This window comes from Triturus cristatus, chromosome 10 (genome assembly GCF_964204655.1).
Source record: "Triturus cristatus chromosome 10, aTriCri1.1, whole genome shotgun sequence".
Lineage (NCBI taxonomy): Eukaryota > Metazoa > Chordata > Amphibia > Caudata > Salamandridae > Triturus > Triturus cristatus.
In genome coordinates this window covers 412,811,576-412,838,470 of record NC_140593.1, presented here as the reverse complement: position 1 = coordinate 412,838,470, position 26,895 = coordinate 412,811,576, and the positions used below count along the sequence as shown (strand labels likewise).

Here is a 26,895-nt window from a genome sequence, read left to right as displayed (position 1 = left end):
ACATTCAAGGAATAAAGCACCTAACTTACTCAGGGAACTAAGTCCTGCTACATGCACCTACCAATTCCTCCATTTGCTAAATGGAGGTATCCCAAATGTGGTAAATATGTCTTTTTCCAAACCACAACTACGAGGAAATAGTGACAGTGCTCGTTTTGAGCCACGTTTTACTGGATCCTATGGTGGGAACTAGGTATAAGTTTGGAAACTTCTCATATATCTAACAGGAACAATAATTGTGAAACGCACAAGCCTTGAGAAAGCCCGTTGGGCGAAACGCGCGTCGGCTGCGTTGTGTAAACTGGACACTCATATGATTAACAAAGAATAAACATAACATTTCCTGTGACATCAAGATTGGAAACTCATTGTGTATTTCATATGAACATTTTACGTATTTGGACCACACCCAGGAAACAGACTGTCTCAAGGGGTGCAGGTTACGTTTGGGGTGTGCAGCATTGCCTTTTTTGTATATGTTTAACATCTTGGGGATTTTTTCTTTGTTTCCTTGAGATGAATATTACTCTTGGTGGATGAGTATGTGGCTTGGTGCTAGCACCCAATACCATTGCGAATAACAATTGATTGTATTACGGCTGGAACTATACGATGTGCAGGTCCATTTAGCATATCCACTGCATAATTTATATATTTTCACATACATAAGTTGGTTGGAGTCCGGGAAGTGCTGAAACCGACATTCAAGGAATAAAGCACCTAACTTACTCAGGGAACTAAGTCCTGCTACATGCACCTACCAATTCCTCCATTTGCTAATTGGAGGTATCCCAAATGTGGTAAATATGTCTTTTTCCAAAGAAGTTATTTTGTGCTCACTAAAAAAGCCATCATCATCCCACTTTTGAATATAGCAGCAGCAGCAGATATGAAAATCCTGGAAATCTATTGAGCAATCTAACCTACCATACCCCAGCAATATCACGGAACAGGAAGCTGCATTTATGTTTTGGAAAGACCTGCCTAATAGAGGGCATTGAATCAATGATAATGGAGATTACAAGCAATTATGCTGCTCATCTGAAGGGAATGAAAGAATGAGTGATGTCTCCAGAGCAGATATAATTCGTTTTTGTCTTTTTGGAAAGGTGAGAGAAAAAGGTATGTTGGGAGTTTAGTAATAAAATATAAGGTTTTAGCTCAAAATCTGGGGGATATTTTTATAAACTAGGATTGACTTGCAAGTTGAATTTCCAATGACTACACTAGCTGTACTTTCTCTCTACAAATTTGGATTTTCCCGAAAGAGCAGAAAACACTCAATTCTGGACAGCTCCACTGAGTATCATGCTTGTGGTAAAAATAGTGTGAACTAGTTGAGTGCCTCAAAAGCATATAATATATCATCTAGCACTAATTAGCAATAATACAATGTACAATGTCTGATGAGTTGCTATCTGTGGCCACTACATGTCCTAGAGCCCAGAATCTCTGTGTCAAATGCCAAGTAATTGCAAGAAATACCAGGTGCTAGCCTGCCCTCATCTCTGCTCTCTAGGTACACAACACAAGGACCTATCAACCATATAATAACAAAATACTGGGGAAAAGGTGTGAGATGTAGAACGCTGATCCTCCCGGGCACCACTTAAGGTGTCTAAGACAGTGAGTTACACCACTGACTGAGGGTTCATAGACTGCAGATAGCCTATGAAGAAATAACAGAATATCTGTAGTGACAATCTTTTCAAGTAACAAGTTCTTCTTAAGCATATTGCCTTTTTTTACATATGAGCTAGAGCTCACCCTGATTGTAGGAATGAGGTCTGGTGAGCCAATACAGGAAAGGCACTGCTTTTTATGAGAGGATTGCCATAGAGCAGGTAGTGTTCATGAGAGGGTCACTAAGAGAGCAGGTGCTCTTCTTACAAGTAGAGCTGTAGAGGAAGCATAGGTTGGAACAAGTAACATCATCAGAAATCCCTGGTTCCCAAGAGAGACTGAGAAGGAGAGAAAAGAATAAAGTGAAAGAAGTGAATCGGGTTTGTGAAGTAGAGGTTTATGTAGCAGTGAAATCTTGCCAGGCACCCTGGTAAAAGCTCTGTGCATCTTTAAGCATCTCAGTTGTCCTTAACCTGGAAGGGTATTTGCCGCCTAGGTTGACCTGGAATGAATGTACTCCATCAGTCTATGAATCGATAGCCAAGTTACAAAATGCCCACAAACCAACACCACCTCCATGAGTCCCATCACTTATACACAAAACCAGGACCTTGTACTACCGCGTGAAGGGTTTCCTTTGTGTTGATGGTCCCATTGCCCCCCACATGCAGGGTCCTGACACTTTAAGCATAAGAAACTGTGCATAAGAAACTGTAGTGATTTGTGTCACAGCCATTTGTAATATTTTCTCTTGGAAGAAGAGTTTAGTCATGTCTGAGAATTGAGGAATCAGTAGGATACTAAATGAGACAATTTATAGAGAGATATGGCTTTTTCCACCGATGCAAATATCCTGTGACAGAGGGACACACTTTTGATTTTCATGATCTTGGCTGCTGCAGATGTAATAAGTAATGACTTTGTCAGGCTTGGCGTCATTTGCATAATTTGTTTTCATGTTGGAAATTTGTTTCTGTGATTAGGTTGGAGCCTTCCTTGGAATGATGACCAAGGTTGAATGTCATAATTAGTGATGTCCTGAAATGAATGGCTTCTGGCCGTTTTTTGAACTATTTTAAACATCTAAATGTTGTTTACACTTGAATGGCAGACATGATAGAGACTCATATACTGTCCTGGAAGAAGACAGGATCCTGCCACCTTGATGAACTCATTGAAGTGGGAACATACTATATGTTTAATAAATTCAATGACGAAGAAGCTTCATCATCATCAGTCTTTATTCGATTTAAAAGAATCGTTAAGACACAAACATGAAACAAAGAACATAGCGTTTTGTATCCAAAGAAAAAAAAAAAAAAGGACATCAATGAATACTTTACAAATTTAAAAAAAGCATTAAACAAGTCAGAATACTGGAATAGATATACATAGTTATAAAAGACAACACAGACTACTGCAATGTATAAATCACTATGTTAAAAAACACATCGTAATGCAGGGAAAGAAACCCGAGCCCCAATATTTTGTTAAAGGGCTTCTAGGGTTTGCTTAATAGCTTTATTCCGTAAAGACCACGCCCATCCCAAATATTTGGCCAAAGCTATAGAAATGATTGTTAAGGTGCTTGTGCGCAAGATTCTTAGTGCCACAGCACTACTCCTAGTACCTAAGATCTTACACATGGGGGACAGCCAAACTCGCCTTGGGATAGCAAATGCCGGACAAGCAAACAAAAAGTGGGCAATTGTTTCAACTTGTGCCCCACAAGCAGGGCATGATTCCTCATGCACCCTAGCCCACCTTCCAGTCAAAAACCTAAGAGGCAGAGAACCAGCTCTGAACTGGAAATAAAGTTTCCTGTCACCAACTTTGACAACCAGGTCCCAATACGGTTCTAGAGCGGGTGCAATTTTTGCCTCTAAGTAACAACCAGACATCCCAGATGCTCTGCACCATACCTGGTGTTCAACTCTTTCCCAGTAAGGGATCTCTTTGAGGGGAACAAGGCAGCCACCAATCACTACATAACCCCTCCATGCCCATATCTTTCAATGCCTCATGGAGGTTCTTCCGCCATCCAATTTTGTGGAACACATCTAGTTTTATGATGTCCATGAGACCTTTAGCATAATGGGAAAGCTCAGGGGTAGTCCAGAGTCTCCGCCAGTATAGAACCGGTCGAAGTTTTGCTATATCCGAGATGGCCTTCCTACCTAGTTCATATCTTAGAGGTACCAAAGGAGTGCTCTGGGGAAGGCCAGTTATACTTCGAAAAAATTTGTTTTCCACACTGGATAGAGATGCTAGCTGTTCGAAGCCCCATAGCTCTGCCCCGTAAAACACGGAGCTTAAGGCCTTGGCCTCATAAACTTGGAGCACAGGGTGTATTGGTTTTGTGAAAGATTTTTTGTGCTCCCTACTTAGGGCTCCTGATAGTTGCCTAAATCTCAAGGTGGCCATTTCTATATGCTTGCGCCATTTGTTGTTGTTTGCTATGTGCATGCCAAGGTAGGTAAAGTTATTAACCATCTCTAATGGCTGGCCATTCATAAATAGCTTTTTCCCTCGATAGCTAGGGTGAGGGTTAAAAGCCATGAATTTACAAAACAAAACAAAAATCGTCGAACACACGCAAAGATCTTTGCAAGCCGCTCGGAGTTTTAGATACAATAAGCGTGTCATCCGCGATCATCAATATTGGGATGGTAACTCCCGCCAACCTTGGAGCATCAGTGTTAACACAAAGCATGTGGTCAACTATCCCGTTAATGTACAGTGAAAAGAGCGTGGGTGCCATGGTACAACCTTGGCACACGCCACGCTCAACCGGAAACTCGGGAGTGACGTCACCAGGCCCACCCCACTGTATCCTGGCATAGTTAGACTCGTGTAGTCTCATAACCAGGGTCAGAATTTCTTTGGGGAGACCAAGTTTTTCCAGCACTGCCCACAACCGAAGGCGAGGCACTAGGTCAAAGGCAGCTCTCAAATCCACAAAAGCGGCATAGAGGCTGCCCTTGCCCAGCGTCACTACCTTCCAGTGGAGCTGGACAAAACGAAAAACCTGGTCCACTGTGCTGGTTAGCTTTCGGAAGCCCGCTTGAAAGGGGGACAGAATGTTGTTGTCGTCAGTCCACTCTAGAATCTGGTTCAAGACCATCCTCCCAATGACCTTCTGGATGGAGTCTATTTGGCTAATTGGCCTATAATTACCTGGGATTGCCTTATCTCCCTCCTTAAACACAGGGATTATAACTGCCCCCCCCCCCCCCATGACTTGGGAGCTGGCGCACCTTCAGCCACAGCGTTTGCCAGTAGGGTAATGTACTTACTCCAACGGGCTTTGTTGTGAAGAAAAACATCAGGTGGGACCCCGTCTGGTCCCAGAGCGCGCCCGCTAGCAACAGATCCCAGAGCCATCAAAGCTTCTTGTGTACTGAAGGGGCCCTGTGAGTAAAAAATGTAAGTTGGAGCCCAAGTGAAATTAAATGTAGGGTTACAAGCATATTGTGGTTCAAATTATTTTATCCATTCCTCCTGAGAGACATGGTTGGAGGGTCTATCAGGCCGCCCTCCTCTATCCCACTTGATGATATTCCAAAATAGCCGGGTATCCCTGGCATGGCACGCTCCTTTCAAGTCTAGCCAGTAGTGTTCGTCCCATTTCTTTTTGGCCAGTCTTACAGCCTTTTTATATAGTTGCCTGGCCATTCGAATACAATCATTGCGTCCACTAGAAAGGGCTATGGCCAGGCTGGCCCGGGCTCGCCTGCAATGGCCATCATACCATCTTAGCCGCTTGGATGGGACCTTATTAGATTTCCTCGCAGGTTTCATAAAATATGAACTTATTCCCTCAAACAACGTATCGTGAAGTTCAATGGCTACTGTGCTACCTGTCTCATTAGCCAGCGTGCCCTCAAGTTCCAATATGGCTCCAGCTAGTCTGTTGTCGATATCGGTAATGGCCTTATCATGAATCTTAAGCTCCCGCCACTTAATTCTACGCAAGTCATTAGTGGGGACGACTTCAGGTGGCTTGGGTTTCATGTCCTCTACTGCTGAGTAGCTACTCTTCCACCATTGATGGGTTACACAAATAGGGTTGTGGTCGCTCTCGACTCTTGCCTCGACCACCATATCTAGTACAGATCGCCATAACTTCAAACTGAAAAGGACATAGTCGATCTTACTAGAGTGGCGACCATTATCAAATGTGTTAGCCCCTAGTTTGTCGCCTGGCGTCCTACCATTCAGCGCCCTCAATCCTTGCTCATAACAAAGAGCATTGACCTGGACAGTGGTCTCAGTCCACCTTTTAATTGGGTCAAGGTCAAGCTCTGGTATTCCCCAAAGCTGATCTTCCTCAGGATCAACACCCCACCCAAACTCAGAATCCAAAAGCGGTTCAAAAGTGACGTTCAAGTCCCCAGCGACGAGCACTCCCCTCTCACTTGAGTGCTGGTCAATAAGGGAGTCCAAGTTAGCCAAGACCCGTAATCCAGACCGCTTTGTCCCTCTCATGTACAGGTTATAGATGTCTAAATCACCCAGAGGGCCCAATGATAGCCTAACTAGTTGGATGTCATGGGATTTAGTTGGCACTTCATTAACCGCCGAAAATAAATCCTGTCGAACCCAAATTACCAAGCCACCCATGGGGCGCCCCTTGGGTCCCTGAATTGCTGGAACACAACAGTTCAGAAATCCCTGCATAAACTGGGGCTCGCAGGACCAAGTCTCCTGGAAGAGGCAGACATCAAAGCCACCAATTAATGCAACCCATTCAGGAGAATCCATTTTTGGCCTCAGTCCAGCGATATTCCAAGAGATCAATGAGCTCGCCCCGGTCTGATCCTTTTAGCCCGGTGTGGGCTATCGTAGGCCACTTCAAGTCCCCTCTGGTACTCACTGTCCAACTTTGAGTTTAATACCCCTATTGTATTAGGCACCCGGGGGGATACAGAGTGGGCTACGTCTACTCCACCCTTGGGCACAGCTCCAGTGGTATTTCTATTAGTAAATAACATTAGAGTCAACCCCTCTGTCACCGGTCAGGCCAAGTCTACAGGGTGGCACAGATCATTAGCGAAGTCAGGGGGAGGAATAGTAAGCCCCAGGTTGGTTCCACATCTTGCCCAGTCCTGTTTAGTTCTTTTGGCTGAGTTAGGGGCAAAGTTGTAAAAGTACCTTAGGTCGTGCACCCCAATCTCTGACCAGTCTCTGTATGATGGATGGTCGCAGATAAAACGCACTATTCGTCTATCTTCAAAGTTAATGATGATGGAATCACCCGGGACGTCTTTTAGTCTAGGTCCCACCCAACTAACCCTTCTGGTAAAAAGGATCTTCCCATCCATATAATTAGGAATGGGTCTGTTCTTATTTAGCCAGAATGTTACTTTATTTTTAAGTTCTTGGTAAGATTCCGATTTACCATCTTTTAGTTCAGGGACACCAGTCAGTACAGCAACATAAGGTATAGAGTCCGGAGGAAGATGGATATGAACCATGGGAGGCTTGGAAGATTTATCGCTAGTCTCTCGGGTTTCACCTTCGCTCACACCCTTATTTGCATTATTGGTACAAGTAATACCCCCAGGATTAATCCTTTGCTGTCCATCACTTTGATTATTAAAGTTACCTTTGGCCAGAGCCTTACGGGGGGGCAACTCCTGGAGTAGCCTCGGTTATCGCGACAGGATCAACAGAAGGGGAAGTAATGGGAATAGGAATGGGGTGTACACCGGAGGACATAGGGTTGGGCTTGTCTCTATCTTTGGAGGCTAATTTAATGACATTTTTTAATGAGCAAAAGTTGTCCAAGATGGTTTGTTCAAGGCGTTCGACCCTTTCGTTGACCAGTTTTACCCTTTCAAGAAGGGGGAGTATTAATGATCGCACCACCTGCTCAATCTGGGGGATCAAATCTCCGGTTTGTGGCTGGTCGAAGGGCCTTTTATTTGTCTCGCCTAAGGACAAGTGATCTTCAGCCTGTGCAACACCCAACACACTAGGTGGATTTTTCAAAACATTGGGAATTTTCGCCTGTCTCCCCCTTGAGTAATCCCATCTCTTTTCCTCTTCAGGTTGGAAGGTCTTGTGACTTTTTTGCTGGCCCTTGTTTGGGGATAGGCTACAACGGGGTTAGGGGAACTAACCGTTATAGAGACAGCTTCACCCGGGGCCTCCATGATCTTACCACTAGCCTGGCTAGGGCTAACACCGGCATTCCCCTACTGGTCTATATCGCTAATACCCTGCCCTGCTAGGCTGTTGGGGGATTTTGCTAGTACTAATGTCCCTATGGATGAGCGTCTGACTTGTATAAGTTCAGTAGAAAGACGCCGCTCCGTGATAGCAATTTCGTGCTCTAGGACCGATACCGCTCTAGTTATAAATTGGTCCAGAGTATCAGGGACTGACCCACCCACACCTATACGCTTCCCTTTACCCGTCATCTCGTGCTGGGAACACACCTAGGTAGGATGTTACCCTATAAACAATAGCAACAATACAGGGAAGCACGAGAACACAACAAACTACGTGAAAACCTACTGTGTTAATAAGATAAGATGGCCCTTGTGACTAGACAACACAAGGAATGCACACTTAGCGCTTGCCCTACAATCTGTAAGACACAGCAATACCTTATGTACACAAACTGGAAGACAATGTTAGGGGGATGGCCCAGTCAGTTCCGGTCAGTGACGGGCAAGGACGGGCCCGCCCTTGGCCCGGGCTTCGCCCGCGCGCGTCCCGCGCTGGTTCCTATGAGGGCTGCCAGCGCCCTCTGATGACGTCTGTCCGCTGCGCCGGTTGCGCTATGCTCCTAGGATACGTAGTTTTAGCAGCCAATATCGTCCCCCTCACAGTGGGCAGGCAGTAATGAGTTCGTAGCCGTTCCCCTCACGGCAGGCAGGTCAAAGTGGGCTCAAGGAGATAATCAGCCGTTCCCCTCACGGCGATGCAAAAACTGGATATTGCGTGTCCTATGTAAAGTTTTATCATTTCCTGCACATTGGTGGTCCTCCTTAATTTAAGCAGCTTTGGTATAATAATCAGCTAGTGAGACCCAAGCAGTTCACAGTCTGTGGTTTTCTTTTGCCTCACATCATACACTAGATGAACTGCAGTCTTTACAATTGCATGAAAATACATTTACGAAAATACCTATAAAAGTAATCCTCTAGTGTTAAGGCATTGGTCAAGGAGACCATCTAGAATGGTGTGGAGACACCTTTTTCTTCTAGTCAGTGGTGAGAAGGGTGCAGAGTGTGGAGAAGTCAAGCATATGTCTGCATCATAGAAAATCATAAAAAACAGCTTGGAGACAGCATGGAAAGGAATTTCACATCATTCTGTTCAATCTCAACACAACTGAGTATGTAGCAGACCAGACCTATCAGGTGGACAAAATGAGAAATGCAATCGGGCGGGGGAGGTTTTTTGACCCTTCATCAAATCAGCAACTCAACTCTTTTTCTGTCATTTAATTTCAAACCAAATCTCAAACTAGTCAAGGCAGATAGAGTGATGCTGTTTGACCCATGGTCATGGCACATCCATAATTATACATGCCTGTGACCCGCATGTCACTAGTAGAAACACTCATAAGATTAAAATGCATGCAAGTAAAAAAAGATGCAGATCCCAGAAGACGGAGTTGAGTTGGAACTCAGTGAGATATGAATGTGTTTATCCTGCTTAAGATGCACCACCACTGTGCAGGATACATTGATGCATTGCTACTAGCAATAATAATGTTATCCAAACACCCCAACACCTGGTTATGTAGCTTGTGAGCAAGGTTGTGATCGGTGCTACACTGCATTATCCCAAGTTTACTTACAGGTTTGGTCACAGCAGATGTGCCAGGTGTCATGGTGTACGTTTACCTTCTCTCACATGGAGTCATGATGCCAAGCATGGAATTGCATTATGGGCCAAGCCATGAGCTTGCCCTTTTTCCTCTGTTTCAAGCCTCTACCTAGTGCTCTGTGGCCTTCAAGATGTCTTCTTGGTCAGCTGCAACTGCAGTCATGCACTTATATATGACAGAATGGCCATGCTGGGAATGCAGTGGTGTGTAGCATGCCTTGTGGAACTCTCCCCAGTGCTCTTTCTCTTCAACTTTCTTATAAATTCATCATCAATGCTATGTCTTACCACCTTGGTAGGAAGCAGGAATTATGACAGGTATCCTTGATGGAATGACTATCGGTGGGTTTCCCACACTCAGGGCATCATAATATATATTAAGGATGCAAAGATGGGGTTATGGCCGGAATGGGATTTCGAACTGTGAAGGAATATCACATTTTAAAGTTGCTTTTTCCATGCAGATTTTAATCAAAGTTGCTTTTTCCATGCAGAGTTTAACCAAAGTTGTTTTTTTCAATGCCTTTAATCAAAGTTGCTTTTTCCATGCATGTTTTATCAGAAAATAACAACTAGTGAAATTGTCCGTGAGGCAATGGTCTAGATTGGGTGACAGATGAACAAGAATCCATGTGCAAACATGGTTTTATTTGGTAAATGCGTAATTGCTACTGAAAAATTCAACACCATCACAATAATCCTGCTCCAGGAATAACCCCATCCGGTGGAATCAGTAGATCTGGGTGTCGGACTACAAATACCCTCTTCCTGCACCTCTAGTAACGAGGGCCTTGCTCTAGTAAACTGGGAACGTTGAGTAACTACTGATAGTAGTAGATTGTGTCTGGGATGACGCCCAATTAATGTGGACCCTGATGTGTTCCACGTGCAATATGATTACACCAAATTGTTTCGTCCTGGGACCTGGCATTAGCATAATGTGATGACACACTCCATGAACATGTGAGGAGGGAGCGTTGGTAAGAGCCTGCGCCATTTCTCTCTGACTTAGTGTACAGTGACGTTATTCATATTGGAAACGATAATCAATCAAAAATGACATTTTTTTAAATGAGTTGGGTTACAATAACCTCAGTTATTATTATTATTATGTTTCTTATATAGCACCTGAATCGACCCCCGAAGGGGTATCTCCGCGCTTGCCTTGGGAACCCGTCCTGGCTTTTCCCTGTGAGATAGCCCCTACAGGGCATCCCCAAGGTGAAAGCCAGGCATCCCACCGCGGGGGGCCGTTGTGGAGATTAAGCAAGCTTAATGCCCAGAGTTGCAGAGTGTGAACCCATGATTAGGTCAGGCACCGAAGCGAGAATTATCGAGTCCATGGACATTTGAGCTCAAGACCCTGCCGCGTTGGGAATTGAACCCTGGTCCCGGGTCTGACCTCTGCTTCAGGGTCTGCCTGCTCTAACCAGTGAGCCACACTTCTCCACTTTACATTACATTTACATTACATTAAGAGTTAAAAAAAAATGGCAAATCAACCACAGCAAATGCTGGTAAATCCAAATTATTAATATTTAAATTTAATTTTTAAGCCTAAATATATTATGATGATGATGAGGAATATTATTATTTTAAAAATAACGTTATTTTCTGTTAATCTTTTAGACAAATCAACCGCAACAAACGCTATTAAATCCAAAATATTATTTTTTTTATGTTAAATTGAGTCCAATTATTATTATTATTATTATTGTTAATAATGATGATGCTGCTACGATTGTACTAATCTGCTTTATGTCAGGGCCCGAGGCACCATTCCTACTGTAGGAAGCAATCAGTAAGAAGCACACTTTGTCATATTCTATACACTGCATTAAAATATATTGCACTATAATAAAATAATGGCTGTTCCTAAAAACTAGGTTGGGCTGGCAATTTCTTTTTTAGGTAACACTGATGTGTGGCATTGGAGGAACAGAGCACTGCATTCTGACGTCAGTTGTAATATACTTAATCCCAATACTTGCAGCATTGGGAATAAATATACGATGGATAATTCCTATCTACCACCCTCTGTCAAAATTCAAAATCCTATAATTTGAAGCAGAAAAATACCCTTATCAAAGGCAAGCCACCGGCAGACTTGGCGCGTCCACAGCGGTTGTAATCATCCGCTTCTCGGTTTCAGTTGAAGCTCTGCAGATCGTACTGTGCCTAATACTGCATTAAGAGGCCAATGAATATTCATGAGGGTTAAAAGCAATCCAAAATAAAAGCATCCCCTCATAAAGTGACAGCACTTATAAAAACTGGAAATTATGTGTGATTTGTTTCACTTTCACACCTCTTTAAAAATATTGTATTTTTCATTCTTTATCATTCCAGACATTCTTGCAATGGTAGAAAATACGATTAAACCACCAGCGAGCTGAAGTAGACTCGACAGTCGTCTGATTAGTCAGTTGGTATCAAGGACTCAAAATAAGGATTACAAGTATGCAGACTTGAGGGTGACGGCTTTCAAAGGTCAATTTAAATGCATGCGCATTGAGTGGCGTGCTGGGCCTTCAGGAAGCAAGACATTTCCAGACTAGAGGTTTTCTATATTGACATAGAGAGTACTTTAATAACATTTTTTCTTAAAATTTCTAATCAAAAAGAACAAAACCGTAATAAACTTCTATGATGGACCTATAGGCAATTGGTTAAAAATGCATTCTTATTGAATCATGAAAAAAAACACTAATATTTTCTAATGCCTACTATTCAAACCTCGTGGATAGGGGCAATTAATTCTCCCATTGCCTTTTCAATACCAACCATAATGGGGGATGGGTGATTATTCCAAAATACCATTTGTTATTTTTAGTAAAGATTTTTAAGGAAACTTTGCTTACATTTTTTTAAAATATGTTTGATACGGGTTGTGATCCATTTTCTATATTTTGTTCATTTACGTGTATCCTTTTCCTAGCAGCTGCATGTGATTCGAGGTGTCTCCACTGCTCCCTTGCAGCTGGTGAGCCAGAATCTAGTCCTGGAAATATGAACCAGCAGGCCAGGATTCACGCGCTGCAAACAATGACCTCTGTGGGGCAGCAGGGGGAGATTTCTGAAAGGAAGACAGGCCTCAGGAGAAGGATGGAAGCTCAAGCCATAGCAGAAGCTTCAATTGGGTATGGGATCCTACCCCTGCTAGTCTGTGTGTATTCTAATTTGTCAATGAGGATGTGGTCTCACAGCTAGACTGCCGACTTTGGAGATGGGAAACCAAGGTTCGAGCCTCGGAATCGACTCCACATCTGTGATTCTGGGCAAATCACTTAATCTCCCTGTGCCTACCAAAAAAAATAATAATAATGAATGTGTCCCTGTGTAATGTAACCAGTGCTCATGGAAAGTGCTCCAATACCTCCGGGTCGAGTTGGCGCTATATAAAATCTGCAAAAAACCTAAAATTTGATGCATTGATTAGTACCCTGAAGCCCCATTTTAGCAGATATACCGCAGTGCCTGCATCATGTGCAATATGTTGGCTAAATAACATGGATTGTAAGGGGAGGTAGCTGAAGTATGCCTTTACATATGTGCAATCCAGGCATTCATTTAAAATGTGCTGTTTTCTTTAGCAGCCCTTTCCAGATGTTTCGAGCCTCGGCACCCTCAATCACTTGCCGCCTCAAGTCTTCAGCTGGGGAGCAAGGATAGGTAAAGAGAGCTGACAAGCACACTAGCAGTGTTAATGAAAACACAAACCTGTTTTCATGAGCACTTCTGAAAGGTGTGCACCCTTAATATTGAACGTAGAATATTTTGAGCATAATTGTATTAAGGAAGACATTATCATTTATAAGTATATCATTTTTGTATTTCATACAATACTATCAAAGTTTTAAATACCTAAAACATCAATATTTACAGTAAAACTCCAATGAAAACACCAAAGGTCAAAAAGATGTTATAGTTAGGTGAAAATGTCAGTTAAAACATACTGCTTTAAATTAACAAAAGCACTGAAATTCACAGATAATAGTTTTCTCAAGTAACTATAACTCAGGCCTTAAGGTAACCATAACTCACACTCTCGCCATATACTAGTTACTTCCTATTTCACCACATTTATGACCAGTCCTTTGACATCATTGATAACATCACTGCAGCATCTGAAATGACATCATTGATGACAATACTATATATTTTTGGGGAACACGAGTTATAGCTACTTTAGTCCACGAGTTGTAATTCCTTGAGATAACTGTGACTAGAGAATTTCAGTGGGTTTTGCTGGTTTAAAACAGTATGCTTTAACTGACATTTTCGACTAACTATAACGTCTCTTTGAACGTTGTTTTTCTCAGTGAATATATATATAAATATATATTCACAGAATAAAAGGTTAAAGTCCTCGTTATAGTTAGCTGAATATTTCAGTGATAACATTAACCTTTTGAACTAAAAAAAGACACAGACATTCACCAACTATAGGTAGGAGTGCTAACTATAACTTGTGCCCCCGCCATGCACTGCTGATGATCTTACATATGATATCACTCAGGACATGTTCTATGACATAATTTATGATATCATTGATGACATCTCAAATGACTGCATTGATGACATTACTGATGACATCACTAATGACCTCATCCAAGCTTCGTTTTCCCACATATTGATCTATAAATTACTATGGCATTAGAGGCTTGGCAGTGAGTACAAAATAGCTCAGGAGAATATCAGCCATCATTACTGCCATCACAGACACAACTCCTTTAGGTGTAGAAAGCATGCATTATGTGCAACATTGAGCCTATACCATACACTTTACAGCTAGCATAGTTCACATTAACAATCCAATACAGATATAAGGGGAAACCCTCATTGAGTATGGTGTTCAATCTGCATACGACTGTTCAAACAAAGTCAAGTTCCTAAAAATAGTGAATGTCAGTTCCAAAACAAATGACGTACTACAGGCAGCTTTTATCTGTGTCGAGCACCTAAAACTCACAGAACCTACATTGAGAAATGAATTTGATATCAGTAGAGTACAGGGTACTGTGCTTACTCTATTGAGAGAATTTACTTTATACCCCACTGTTTCCGAATAGTAAAAGTTTCCTGAGAAACATACCACAGAGTATTAAAAAGTAACTACTAAGAACAGTGTTAACTCTATGCAACAGTTGCCAAAAATACACTATTCGCTAACAATAACCAAGTCCTGAAGGTGCAAAACATCCTACTACCTGCACCCTTTATACTGTCAGATAGCCCCTCTTCGCAAGCAAAACAAGCACATGTATATAGGTTAGTAGTTGGTGCACACAGTCTTCTAAGTTATTTCAGAAATTGTCATGCTGACACAATTCTGTCTAATAACTCAAGGCTGCTTACAAAATGTTAGTATCTACTACATAGGATCTTATTTCTGTTGAAAACCTTTTCCACAGAACCAAAAAACTTGTGTGGAACATAATGAACACAAGTCCATTGTCCAATGCACCCAGAGTTACTCTTGAATACAAAGATTTATAACATATTCAATACTTCTACACATCTATGATGCAATAGGAGCAGATCTGTTTGGCAAACACAAACGCCCTTTAGCTGGATCAGTACTGTACAAAATTAGGTAGACAAGCAATTTGGTACTTACCCGCCACTATGTAAACTATAAAACGAACTAGAGAACTCATTAAATAATGTCATCAGTGATGTAATCAATGATATCATTTGAGATGTTATCAGTGATGTCATAAATTTTGGCATAGGACATGTCAGAAGGGATGTCAAATGTGAGGCCATTAACAGTGCATGGCGGAGCATACGTTATAGTTAGCAGTGCTAAATATAACTGGTGATTTTTTGTTGTTGTTTAAAACGTTAATTTTATCACTGATATATTCTCCTAACTATAACGTTATTTTTAACCTTTGTTTTTTAAGTGAGTTTCTGATTTTTGTAAATTACAAACATTCTTTTATTACACCTAACTATAACATTACATGAACCTTTTTCTTTTTCAGTGAATTTTTAGTATAAAGTAATACAAAATTATCATATGTAAATGCAACCCCCAGGCACTGCAGCCAACACCCAGTCATACAACCAACCCCACGCTGTGCAAGGCCGTTGGCCACACGCAGCAGGGGGTTACTTTTAGGGCCTGGCCCTGGAGACCCCATACCTCAGGGCCATTGTTTCTTAATTAAAGTGGAGTGAAGCAATGCAGCCCCCCTCCTGAGCCATTAGTGGCCTTGGGGACCTCATCACCTGGGGCGACTTATTTAAATAAAGGGAAGGGGCATGTGTGGCCTCCCTTCCATAAGATGATTTTGAACCCATGGACCCCATGGACCCCATGCCCCTGGAAATGGTGTAATTTACTAATTTCTATAGTGAGGGGGCATGCAGCCCCCCTACCCAGGCCGATTTCAACCCCTGGGACTTCATTCCCCGGGTCCTGGCTCACTTTTCAGGGGGACGGGGCATGCAGCCCCCCCTCCTCAGGCTGATTTTGCTCCTGGGGTCCCCAACTCCCATGACTCAGTGCATTATTCAGTGGGAAGGGAGTACATGCCCCTGGGCCAAATTTTGCCCAAGAGACACAATCCCCCGTGGTCTGGCAGTATGTTCAAAGAGAAGGGGGGCACGCGCCCCGCCTCCCTGGCAATTTTGGCTTAAGGGACCCTATCCCAGAGGTCTGGCATAATTGTGAAGGGGGGCATGTGACACCCATCCCTGGGTCGATTTTGGTCCAAAGGAACCCATCCCTGGGACCCGGCATCTTAAAGTTGGTGCCCCGGTGTGCAACCAGAGCACCCACCACACTGTCATTGGGGGGGCATGTGAAGAGCTCTAAGGCCCCTGAGGCCCCAGCTGGCTCAGCGAATCCAGTGGGAGCAGGCACTGTTCAGGCCACAGGGAGCAGCTAAGAATGCTGCAAAGTTTTTCTCATGATGTTGGCAGGGAAATAAAGCTTCCTGGGCCAATCAGAGTGCTCTAATATTAAACTTGCGCTCCCAACTGCCAAAATATACAATTATTTTTTAGCCTTAATATCTCAACGGCTACTGAACAGATTTACACCCAATCACAAAAAGCACAATCTGCAGACCAAATCTAGATTCCTGCCAAATTTTATGTAATTTCGGTCAGCAGTTTTTGCTGCAACAAGTCTTAAAAAAGTCTATGGAAAAAACATGGGGATTTGCCTTTTGGCATCCCTCTTTTTTCTCTGCCCCTGCTTGACGGATCACCCCAAAACGTTCCAGGAAGGAGTTGAGGTGGATGAATGTTTTTTGTTTTGGAAAGTTTTGTGAAGATTCGCCAAATGGGACCAAAGTTATTAGCAAACCAAAAAACGCTTCAGCTTGAATAGCATGGAGTGGGGTGACATTCAGGGGAGTAGCATATAGTAGAGTGGCATAGTGTCGAGTGAGTATAATAGTGTACAGTGGATGTTTGTAGAGTGGAGTAGTGTATAGTGTAGTGGCATTGAGTAGTATAATGTATGGTGTAGTGTCATAGAGTAGAGAGGTGTACAGTGCAATAGTGTAGAGAAGAATAATGTAGAGTGGATAGGCATACAGTGGAGTGGAGTTGACTGGAGTGTGATAGAATGGAGTGCCATACAGTGTAATAGCATACAGTGGAGTGGCTTAGAGTGGGGTAGTGTAGAGTGGAGTGGAGTAGAGTTGAGTGGCATACCGTGGAATAGCATAGAGTGGAGTGGCATATAGGTGAGTGACGTACAGTGTAGTGGTATAGAATGTAATAGTGTAGAGTGGAGTGGCATACAGTGGAGTATGGTAATTGAAAGAAACATAGTGTGAAAGTGTGTGAATGGATGTAGATGTAATGTGGCAGGAATATACATCATGAGGTGTAAATGGCAATTTTAAAATGCTTTGTTATATATTGTGCCGTGGCATACCGCAGTGTGTTTGCAGTATACTGCTGTACATGTTTATGAGAAGGCAGTATGTGATTGGCTAATGACTATATTTGCCAAACGTAAAATGCATTCATGTAGTTTTTAGCATAGTTTGGCTGCATAGGGTCGTAGATATAGGTAAGTAATAGGTTTGTTGTCGTTCCCTACTTATTACCACTTTAATAAAATGGCAATAGGTAGAGAAATGTTCTAAATATAGTTATTGGGCTTTAGGTAGAACTGCACATTCAAAAAAAATTTGTTGTGCAGTAATTTGTAGGTATTTCCATGCTACTACATAGACTTTTTTGCGCAGATTTAAATATGTTAGAAATAGAAAATACACTGTAGTACATTCTATTTGTAGAATATAGTTTAGTACAGTTTATTGTAAACATTTTTAACATAATGTTTTTAAATTAATTTTAAGTACAGCGGTACTCCTGATGAAGTAACTAGATACTCCATTTATATTAAAAAAAATATTGCAACATAAATATTTTGCCCTACGTATTATCACTTTAATTAAGTGTAAATAAGTAGGGGAATAATATCAAACCTAATACTTATATTTAAAGTTGTAATGCAGAACACAGCGAAAGTGTACCTATAAACAACATGGCTTCCGTTAACCTTTGTAAAGGCAGCCATTAGCCAATCACATAATAACTTGTCATCGCTATATGCCACAGTACTTGCTCAAAAGTTCAAGCAAGTACCGCAGCAACGGATATCACTAAGTTGAAATGCCTTGTAACTAAAAAAATACTTGCTCTACTTACATATTACATGTAATACCCGAAAGGACAATCTGTGCAATATCCTGCCAAATTTGATGGAAATCCGTTCAGCTGTTTTCACGAGGCATGAACGTCCATGGAAAATGCCTTGGTGGATAAATGAGTTTTCCGACCCTCCCTTTTCTCCTTGCACCCCCTTGACCAATCACCACAGAAATTTCCATCCTCCACCAATGTAGAAAGACACACACATGCATGCACACACACTCGCACGTGCACACACATACACATACACACACACACACACACACATGCACACTCACAAACATACATACGCACAAAAGGAAGTAGCTAACCCATGGTAGTTTACAGGGAGAGCAGCTCCATCATATGGAACACTCTACAACACAACCTACACTCTAAAACTGCTCACCCCAAATGTCCGTTTTTACTAGCAGGACTTTTTTGCATAGGATTAACACAGTGCCATCCACCCCAAGCTAGAAAAGTGATAAAGTAAAGCTGTCATTTTTACAGTAACGTTTTAAAGCATAGGATTAGCCATTGCCCTCTACACCTAGCTCAGAAATACCAAAAGCCTTTTACGATTTCAGGCAGAGTAGTATAGCTTTGAACTGGTAAAACACCACCCATGCAAACCTGTAATGAATAAAAGCAGCCACTAACACATGTGTTTCCCTCATAGAGTTCGTCAGAGAGGGTTGTATGATGGTACAACGCATGCCTGAACAACTCATGCCTGTACCACGCGGTGTCTACCACTACCGCGTCTTTAGTGGTAAAGACATGATGGGTAAAGGGGCATGTGGGCTAAAGATCATACCCCTGCCCAGTAAACTGTCCCTTTTCCCCATGTCCTGCCCCTAAAAATTAAAATTAACCCCACACCCCAAAAACTATCCTGAACCCAGCCTCCGTCCTGAGCCCTAAACTATACCCAACATCCCCAAACTACCACAACCCTGCCCTTTAAACTCTCCCTTCTCCTCCTGCCCTGAGCCCTACAAATGAAGCCCATGCCCAAAAATGCCCGAAAACGACCCTGACCCCAGTGAAGTGCCACAACCCAGCCCCCCATCTGCCCTGAGGACTAAAACTGTCCGCTGCCCTGAGCCCTGAAAAACAATCCCCTACATCCCTAAACTACCCCGACCCTGCCCCCTGTCATGTATACTGTCCCTTTTCCTCCTGCCCTGAGCCCTAAATATTAAGCCCAAGCCCCAAAAACTACCCCGACCCCAGGCCCTCTGCCCTAAAAACTATCCCCGACATCCCTGGACTACCCGATCCTGCTCTCTGCCCTATAAACTATCCCTCTTTCTCCTGCCCTTAGCCCTAAAAACTGTCCCCACCCTAAACACTGCCCCAACCCCTTCTGAGTCCTAAAACCAACCTCCGAAAATGGGGGACTTCCTTGTCCTGGCCCAGTCACGGCTGGAATGGCTCACAGGTTTGTTGCATGGGGTGGGGGGATGGGAGAGTGGTCATGAGGGAAGGGGGGGTCGCACAAGGAGAGGGGGGGGGTTTATATATTTAAAACAAAAAAAAAAAAACTTACCTTCCCCATGCCCTGTGTTTTCTGAGCTCCGGCTCCTGCTTTCCTGCCTCCGCAGGAACAGGAAGCAGGCAGTCTCCCTCCCCTTCCGTAAGCCAATCACAAAACTGAAATGGCAGCGTTATGATTGGTTGGGACTCCGACCCCACAGGCATCTATGGGAAGCAATTTTCGCCATGTACGCTGCCTGAAGCCTACGTTGAGAAAAGGGAGAGTGTGCAAGAGTGGTTTGGTCAGCCCCAGAGGGCCGACCAAACAGTCAGCGCCCACTACAATTGGCAAGCCACTCCTCCCTTGCCCTAGAGCAGGACCATCCCAACCAAACCCTTCTGCTTTCTTGCAGTGAGAGAAGCAGAAACATAAAATGGTATTTATAATACCATTTTATGTTTCTGCGTCTCGCACTGCGAGAAAGCAGTGGGGCGACGTTCCTCTGCCCACATGGAGGAGCCGCCCCTGTCCTGGCCCTTATGAGGAGTGATGTCTGCTTAGTTCAGTGGCATACAGTGAACTAGTAAAGTGTATGTATCTAAAAGAACAGGATCTACCCAATTTATAAAATATGCATTGTGTTAGAGATGTGAAAATTATAATTGAGAACAATCTGAGAAAACTTTGACTGTAGAAGCAAACAGGAAGTACATAAAATCTTGTAAAAACTGAGGTCCTGTAACAAAGACATATGATCACATATGCTGAGCTTTTCAGACAATACAGACCAAGCTGAACAAAAAGGAAATAAAAGACAAAAATGATCAGCATTGCCTCCTGATCAAGATCAAGAGGTTCAACAGTGCAGGACTAACAACAGCTATTTCAGCTGCACCACTTCCTCAACTAGAAGTTAAACACCAATAGTGGGCGTCTAAAATTCTTCATCGTATAATGATTATGTATAACATTGTAAGCACAGTCTCCTTATCATCTCAGATTTGTATAGAAATAGATGACGGACAAGCAGTTGGATGTGCACACTTGAATTATGTGTTGTGGTTACTCAAGCCACGCACAACCATCTTTAAAAAAAATCCATTCAAATATTACACCAAATTACAAATCATCTGTGATCATAAATTAACATGAATATAAATGAACCAGGTTCAACCTATAGATGCATATAGATGGCCTGTTCTGTTTCATGATTGCTCTAAACTGTCTCAAAACTTTGACTCAGTCCATGTGCAAAGTGATTTATGCTATGACCTATACAAATAAATGTTAACACAAATAACTGAAATAATAATTCAGTTTACATACAGAGAAGGGACATTGAAGCCAAAATCAATGCAATTGATACATGTTTTATTTTATGGACAAACCAGCAGAAATTGCGGGACTCTGTGGATTCCAGAATTATTATGTGGATGCCATGATTTTGAACTAAATATGAAAGTGTGACTCACCTTTTCCGAAGAATATAATTTGATATCTGTGGGTTATGATTACTTCGGATCCAAACTCGCTTTTGCCAACCAACCATGTACTTCTGTGGAAGAAAATAATTTTACATTTAAAAGCTACTCAACACTTCCCTCTATTCAACTGGTCAATCTCAATAAGATGGGCAGTCTTCAAAAGTTTCTTCTTCCATTGTTAATATTAAGACAACTGTAGTTTGAATTGTGATTACATCAAATTACAATGGGTTACATGGCAGCTTGCTTTAGAATCATAAATATTGCCATGTCTTGCCAAAAACACTTTAAATTATTTGATTTCTTGTTCGAAGATAGATCATGATTCATGTCCTGCTCTTCCACAGATAAACTTTCTCTATATATTTAATTTCAATAGTATTCAGGAAACAATGTGCAATTACATTGTCTTGATCTTGGGTTTTAGCACTCAAAGTCTGAGCTTTTTAGGTCATGGACTACCCAGATGTGCTCTGTCCTTGTCATACATTTCTCCACTCACTCAGTTCCATACTTAGTTGAACATAATCTTAATAGATGTAATCTTTGGTGGACTGCCAAAATTGATCACATCTATGTTTTACTCACCAGTGCAACCTCATTGCTTGATCCATTTGCTGACAGAACCATAGAGTTTAGCCTTTGATGGAATCCAATTTACTGTTGTCTGACTCAATCCCACCATAGACCATATTATGAATTCCCTTCTCAACAGGATTTAAAACAGAGTTGGTGGTGACACGTTTTCTGCCCTCGCTACTACAATCAAGACGACCATGATCCATAGTTTACACTCTATCACAGTTCCTGCTCTTTTTGACCTCACGTCTTACAGTCATTCATTATTGTGCTGGGCAAACAAATTGCGTAAGACTAGGGTGAGGCCTACTGCTATTCTCTTGTCCTAAGATTTACGTTCACTACAATATACATGAGCTCAACCGAATACATTCTCTGATGGAAACTGTTGACCATAAACGGAGCCTTACACTTGCATTAACGTGGGCATTAATATTGATACAAAACGACAACTTAGCAGATGCTAGCCTCATAGGTTCTATTCATTGCTGAATCTGCTGCATAAATCTTTGTACAACCTTTAGTTAATTGACTGTGGAACCATCTCAGCCTTTCATCATTTTATGGTCAGTTAAATTAATGTGGTTGAGTTAGGTAATACTAAATCCAGTTATTGACAGTGCAACTGAAGCCACAGGACTCACGTTGAGTTGTAAATAATTTAAGATGCTCCCTTAAACTGCAAATGCTCTGCAAACCTAATATGTGAATTTGCTAATCGAAATCAGTATTGTGGAACATTAGGTGAGAAACGTTAGTCAGCTTCAATGGCTCCAAAAGGGAGTTTCTATTAGGTTTTCCAGTCATACATCATAAGATCCATCCTCTTCATTCAATAGCACATTTGCAGGCTTGTTAATTCATACACGATTCAACAACAAAAGTTTAGGAGTCACTATTGATTGGCGTTTTCGTTTGAAAAATCCGGCCAATGGGATAGTGAAACATGTTTATTTTGATAGCTTACATGTATCTTTCGGAAGAGAGTGAATGGAAAACATCCATGTAATAGACATGGTAGAAATTTCCATCTAGAATTCGGTTTATTGTTGTTCAGGGTCAATTACTACAGCCTGAGTTGTGAATTTAGAAAACACCACAAAACACCATTACAAGTTCCTCAAAAGAGCCAACAAGAGCCAAGAAATCTACCAAAAACACTAAAGAATCTTCCAATAATTTGACAAAATATAGCCTTAAGCACCATGAAATATCTCAGAAATGGATAGTGAAGTTGCGTGACAAAACAGTCTCCTAAAAAGGTTTCCATTGAATGCCTTCTGCACTGTTGTGCATGACGACCTAGATAGGAGCACCTCAGAGTGAGAGGACATCATGCAGGTTTAACAATAAATTACCAACTCACACCTATGTGGGGTTAGGAACTAGTAGCATTTTGCACATTTGTCTAAATCATCGTATAAGAGTTAAATCAAAATAGTTTTTCAGAAATTTATGTATTAAATACTACTTACAGTCTCTCCAATAGCTTGTTTAACTTTTTTTAGGTTTACATATGCTAGTCAAGATTGTATAAAAATCACATGGGTTAGAATGTGGGCTTGCAGGTCTGAAATTAGCAAATGCAACTAAATATCTAAGTGGCTCAAGTTAACTTTTCCAATGTCAAACTGAAGATGTTGGATCACTTCTTTATTAAGTTCAGTTGGACCACTTTATATTTGAAGGGTGTACAGGTAGGGTGGCACTTCTCTCATACAGATCATACAGTAAAGTTAAGCAAGGTTAGCTTCTGGCCTCTCTGAGTCCACTCATAAACTCTTGAGCAACATTAAAACTAACGTTATTATGGTTGAAAACTGGATTCACTTGGCAGTCAACAAGCTTGCTCCTATTATGTCTAGGAAATCTCATAGAAGCAGACCTTCTGCTCCTTGGCTCACTGAAGCTCACGCCACAGATAATAAAATCTGCTAAAAGTGTGGGAGAAACCAATGCAAAGGGTTTACGATGACAGATAAAGAGACCTATTGGGAGGCCCTAAGAAAATACAATGACTCTGTCAAGACTGCCAGAATAGCCTTCTTTGAAGACACGATTGAAACAGCTGGAAACAAGTAATGAGACGATTTAAAGGTAGTAGATACATTCATGGGCCCTATGCTTGCAATTGTGGTGTGCCAACCTCATTAGAATGGTGTGAAAAATTGGCTTATTTTTTTCAAGATAAGATTCTTAAAATCCAAACCAATTTGGAGGGATCTTCCTTCGAAAAAATGAGCTCTCTTCCTCCCAAAGAAGTGATAAAGGTGGCGGAATGCTCCTCTCCTCCATTAACTCTGTCTCTTCAGAAGAGTCACTGGTAGCCATTCAGAGTCTTAAATCTGCGTCACCTATGGGCTCCCACCCCACTAATTTGTTAATCATGCGTGCAGAGGCGATTAATCCACTGGTAAACGAATTTCTTAATGACTTGATAGGATATGAGAGGAATGGCTTCTTCTGGCTGGAAGCTGACAAAATCCTTCCTCTACTGAAAAAGCCTTCAACAGATCCCAGCATACCAGTAAATGATTGGCCTATCTCCTGCTTCCAGCACTGTCAAAGCTGTTAGAGAAATTTGTGAACAGACAAATCTCCTGCTATCTGGAGACTAATGATTTATTTCACCCTAGCCAGTCATGTTTCAGGCAGAACCTGAGCACCTAAATGGCTCTACTTGAGGTATCGTAGCACATCAAGTGCTCTTTGGACACAGGAGATAATGTGGGGCTGATTATGTTGGATCTATCAGCAGCCTTTGATACGGTACCTCACTCTATCCTCCTATGTCAGTACTTTACTCTATCCTCATGTGTCACCTCCAGAAGATCGGCGTAAAGGGGTTAGCATTAAAGTGGATGAGCTCTTTTCCAGGGAATAGAGAATTCGCAGTTTGGGACGCCCCTTTTGCATCTCTCATTGTTCCTCCCTTAGTCGAATTTTGTTCAATATCTACTTTACCCCTCTTCCCTTCCTGGTCAAATCATTTGGTGTCAAGATTACATGTTATGCGGATGACACTCAGTTACTTTTCCCCTATAACAAAGGTGAAGACTTTGTCCCACAGTTAATTAAGCCCTGCCTGGCTGCAGTGTTTTCCTGGGTGCATCAGAATCAGCTGACATGTAACTTTGATAAGACGGAAATACTTTTCTTTGGCATAATGGCACCTCCTAATTGGTCGGGTTGTTGGCCGGAAGGAGCTCTGCTTTGGGCTTCCCAAACTGAGATGGTTAAGAACCTAGGAGTTAAATTTGACAACCTGTAATCATTCCAGCAGAAAGGTAAATTTGTGGCAGGAACCTGTTTCAGGCACCTCCATGCACTAAAGAAGTTTCTGGTTTTCTTGTCTGTTCCATCCAGGAAATCTGTGATTCAGGCCCTCATTACTTCTCAGTTGGACTATGCCAACGCTCTGTACCTTGGACTGCTGGGCTACATCATTCATAGGCTGCATGTGGTCCAGAATGAAGCAACATGGATATTACTCAATCTACCTGCTGGAACTGGTGCCCCTATGCACCTTCATGCCCTGCACCGGCTCCCTGTAAGGAAAGAAATGTTGTTTAAGACGCTGATGATGATTTACCGAGCTTTGCTTCAGACTCGTCCGAGATACTTGCTCACCAGAATCCATTTCTACTGCCCTGCCAAGAACCTATGGTCCTCTAATAGGCCCTTAGCCAATGTTCCTAGAATTCTTCAAGCTAGGGCTGGGGGGCGCTCCTCCTCTTTTGTTGGTCCCTTCAAAAGGAATAAACTTCCCCTGGACCTTCGGTTGGCAACCTGGGAGCAGATCTTCATAAAAAGCTGAAAACATGGCTTGTCACCTAGTCCTAATTGCATTACTGGAAGACTAGTGCCGGGACACTCCTGGAAGCCTTTGTGTGCTCTGCAAATTCTATTCATCATCATCACCATCACCATTAGCTGATTTACCCAGGAAGGCAATCATAGTCAAACTAGTCCTTCAGCGGAAATAAACGTACACAAATAATCAAAGGAAAGGCAAAGGGCTAAAACGCCAAACAGAGAGGTGTCTTGACAAAGACCAGCAGTTGTACCGATAACCTGCAAAGTGCAAAATTGCAGCACACTGCAATTAAATTCACTGAAATTGAGCTAATCGCCACAACACCAAATAATCCTTGCAAAATGTCACCATCTAACTGTTACATGTGTCTTTTTACTGTGTTCACAAACTCACCAAACTACCAGGAATCAAATATATGTCCAAAGTGGTATTACATTATGTTTAGGCTGTGTCCCTTCCATAGATGTTATTTATGAGCTAACTTTACTTTGTAACATCAGCACTGTACATTAGGGTTTGTGCGCTCATTGTCTTATTTTTGCAAAAAATACTGATAAGAATGTTAACTTGTGCAATATTATGAAAGAGATGCGCTCTTGTTGGCTTTAGAAGGTGGTGTTGAAGGCATTATATCATGACCAATCTTGACTGCCACTACACTGTTAAGATAAGTAGACTTGGAGTTAGACATAATGAATATGTACGTCCCTATATATACTTACCTTGACAATGTGATGGTAGTCCGTTCAGTGGATTCAATACTTTTGTAGGCTGATACTAATGGCTAGGGGTGGTAAGTGTATGCCATATTTCGGGCAGTAATACAGTAATGTATTTGGAACAGTAAAACGTGTTTTAAACTTGAAAAGAATTAGTGAAAATATATTTATGTTAAATATGAATGTATATTATTTTTTATATTTATTTTAAATGTAGAACAACAGAAAATGAAGTAGCAACATTAATAATTAATTACTAACTCAATTTAAATGTAAATATTTTGAATATAATACATTAAATTACGATTGTTTTAAGGATATATATTTAAAAAGCCCATCTTACGTAAAATGTAAAATATAAATATATTTACATATTATTTATTACACATTACAAACAAATAAGTATACAATTGATTTAAATTAATGTAATAACTTTTTACAAATTACATTTCTATTTGCTTTTAAAATGAAGCACATTGTTATATTATGTTATCATAAAATGATATTTTTATTTATAAATCATATTTAAATATTTTAATATGAAATCAATGTTTTACATACTTATATATATTTAATAGTCATAATAAATAATTTAATTTCGCATTATTTCCCATGGTGTTCAATTTTAAGACCCTGCCTCGTTATTTTCTGTGGAGAAGTGGGCTGCAGTTCAGTGGTTGG

General features: G+C 41.6%; 1 protein-coding gene across 1 annotated transcript in view; it reads right to left on the bottom strand.

Annotated features, from left to right (window-relative positions):
* The window catches only part of APBB1IP (amyloid beta precursor protein binding family B member 1 interacting protein), a 788,839-nt gene that overhangs the window by 654,783 nt on the left and 107,161 nt on the right, over positions 1–26,895 (bottom strand). Inside the window, exon 2 of the mRNA XM_085631699.1 lies at positions 21,088–21,170. The gene's annotated coding sequence lies outside the window, so the exon portion shown is untranslated. The remainder of the gene's footprint in view (positions 1–21,087; positions 21,171–26,895) is intronic.